We start from the raw sequence: 3,605 nt of genomic DNA, 5'->3' as shown, positions 1-3,605 counted from the left end.
TTATGCAATTTCACAGCAGCACAGTGACAGCCAATGAGCTATGAGAAAGGAGATGACCAGTTTGTGGACTTAACAGGGCCGCCACAAACTATTTTGTGGCCCTTAAGATTGAGTGAATGCCCCTTACCCCTTTCACTTTGATTGCCTGTCCTGACTGACCTGTCCACAAAACCTGCTTTTATCCACTGGCACAGTAAACCTTGTTGCTGTGTCTGCATTTGAGTCCCTACTTACTTCACTGAGCCATTATATTTACATCTACCCACAGTTGTGAAAAAGATAGGACACCCCATGAAAACCTTTGTCTTTTTCAACATATTTAAACATATGGACATTTGATCTTCATTTTAACTATATTGAGAGATGGAGGTAATATAACTAAACTAATAAAACAGAAAAAAATATTTGAAAAGTGATTTGTAAACGTTTTTGACTGCCCGCATGCCTTAAGAATCTCTTACAGTCGCGTTATGATAACCTTAATTGGTTTATATGACGATATGTCAAGCTTGGCACTGTTAATTAGCCTAATAAGGTTGTAGGAGTTGTTTCGATTTAATGAACGCTAACCATCTTCTTTATGCTAAGATAATATTAGCAAGGCTAATACTGTAATAACCACAACATAATTAAACAATTTGCTTTTGGATTTGTTTTGGAGCATTAGACTAATTCATGAGACAATTGTGTAGACATTTAACCTAGCTAGTTAGTTCGTCCTATGCTTTCCCCACTTCGGGCAACTGTGTGCTCGCCTGTGCGCTCAAGTTGAGTTGCAGAGCAGCCAAATAAGAAGGGAGGAGATGCAGTAGTGGTCAACCAACATGAAAAATTATTTCAACCATAAACCCTGTGAGAAGCGCTGTAGAATTTATATTAGAAAAAGGGAGCTGCCCTCAAGGGAAAAGCACACCATACAACCAGGAGCCGCAAAATGGCTGGAGTTATTGGCTCTATCTTTGTTGAAAGTAGAACAATGAAGCTCTTACACAGTAAGCCTCTGGTGATTGTAGAGTTTTAGATTTCACACACACAACTAAGAAGAGGGCAAGTCTGTCACCATGTCTCTTGCAGCATTACGGAAGTTAGCTGAACACTTAATTTAAATTATGCTTTAAATGACACTTTGAGAGACAGGCTTGTGTGTGGTTTACAGAAGAAATATATAAATAATTATAATATAAATAATAAAATATAAATAAATACTCACAGAAAGCGACCTGACTCTTGAGAAAGCCATAAATATCAGTGTAACAATGGAAATTACATCAAAGCAAGCCCAGCAGCTGAATGCAACAGGGCGAGTGCACAAAATTAGCAGTGGGAAACAAAGTTCAGGCCCATGTTTCCGGACATCTTGCATCTGCATGTTGGTATAAAGATATTGACCGTCATAATTGTAGAAAAAAGGAAGTGTTGAGCAGGCGTGCAGAAATAAAAAGAGCACAAAGTTTAAAAGGCAAAAAACAAAATCAACACTGAAAAACACAAAAAGAAGTTGAGCTGTGTTCACACAGTTAAGCAGGTTAGCAGAAGTACTGAATCTTCAAGGGGGGAGAACTGCCTGCTACACTCCTAGAAATAAAGGTGCTAACTAGAACCATATAGGGTTCTTCAGCTTGTCCCCATAGGAGAACTCTTTTTGGTTTCTGGTAGAACCATTATAACAGTTCCAACTGGAACCCTTTTAGGGGGTTCTACTTACAACTATCTGTGAAAGGTTCAACCCAGAACCCCCTATCTGAGGTTCTACAGAGAATCCTATGGTGTAATAGTTCCACCTAGAACTCTCTCTACAGGTCCTATCCAGAACCTTTCCACCTTCTGTGGTGGAAAGGTTCTGGATAAGTGTGCTAAGAAGAACCCACCTGGGGGTTCTACCAAGGACAGGTAACAGGCCTTTCTCAACACAGGGAACAAAAACTTTAAAACACAGTGGTAAAAATACAGCTTGAGTCAAAAGATGTAACAGCCACCTCACTAATGGTTAAAACTATAAACCAGCACAAACATGACAATTAGGCTACCGACATAAACTACCATGTTCTGAACAGGCACATTACAAACACTAACAAAAAGTAACATTTGCATTTTGGAACATGAAACATCTAACTTAACAAACTACTCAGTCCAGCACTAGACATGATGGGAAATGTAGGCCGTCACATAGATAATTGAGGGTAAGGATCTTTTAACACCCACGCTTTCAACAATCCTTGAAGAACTCTTTCTTCTAAAAAGGGTTCTTTGCATTGAATGGGTTCTTAATGGAATCCTTATGTCCTAACTGAATGCGAGCGTCCAACTATCATGTCACATCGTGTAACATCAGACACTCTCTGTCAACACTGAGGGGCAAATTCACAAAGAATGAATTGCGGCCGCTGATAGCACCATGAATTGCGCATCATTTGCAACCGCTATCTGCGCCATCTCAAGGTACGATTCACAAAAGAAATTGTGCTAATGTTATTACAACTCAAACACGGCCATAAAGTTTTGCAGCTGAGTGCAATTTGCCATTCTTTTGCGTCTGTTAAATGTTCATCTGCAATTCTCTAAGTGGTCCCAGTAATATTTGTTCTTAAGGTGTACTGAAGTAACATCACATGACAAAATGTTACAAATGCAGTTGCAAAAACAATAGCCTACTTTCCACTTTATTTATATAGTGCCAATTCATAACAGAAGTTATCTCATTGCACTTTTCCTATAGAGCAGGTCTAGACCGTACTCTTAATAATATTATTTACAGAGATCAAACAAACCCACCATGAGCAAGCACTTGGCAACAGTGGCAAGAAAAAAACTTCCTTTAAGAGGCAGATATACAAATATACACACATACATATAAAGTATATATACATACTGTATATACACATACATATAAAGTATATATACATACTGTATATACACACATATATACATATATACATATATGTTTGTCCACCACCACGATGTCTGGTTGGTTCGCCATTACCATTCTGTCAGTCTGAATCTGGAAGACCCACAGGATCTTGGCTCGGTCATTCTCTACCACCTTTGGAGGTGTTTCCCACTTTGACCTCAGGGTTTCCAGTCCATAGACTGGACGTGCAGATGTTCCTGTACATTATGCTTGGTTATGGCGCTCCATGTATGCTTTCCCTGCCAGCATCTTACACCCTGCAGTTATGTGCTGGATTGTCTCAGGGGCCTCTTTGCACAGCCTACACCTTGGGTCTTGTCTGGTGTGGTCGATCTGGGCCTCTATTGCTCTGGTGCTGAGGGCCTGCTCCTGTGCAGCCATGATGAGTGCCTCTGTGCTGTCCTTCAGTCCAGCCCGCTCTAGCCATTGGTAGGATTTCTTGATATCAGCCACTTCAGTTTTGTTCCGGTGGTACATCCCATATAGGGGTTTGTCCTCCCATGATAGTCCCTCCTCCAGCACCTCTTCCTCTGTTTCCCATTGCCTGAGACATTCACTGAGCACGTCATCTGTTGGGGCCTTATCTTTGATGTACTTGTGGATCTTGGATGTTTCATCCTGGATAGTGGCTCTCACACTCACTAGTCCACGGCCGCCTTCCTTACGGCTAGCGTACAGTCTCAGGGTGCTGGATTTG

This window comes from Siniperca chuatsi, linkage group LG18 (genome assembly GCF_020085105.1).
Source record: "Siniperca chuatsi isolate FFG_IHB_CAS linkage group LG18, ASM2008510v1, whole genome shotgun sequence".
Classification (NCBI taxonomy): Eukaryota; Metazoa; Chordata; class Actinopteri; order Centrarchiformes; family Sinipercidae; genus Siniperca; species Siniperca chuatsi.
This window is presented reverse-complemented; position numbering follows the sequence as displayed.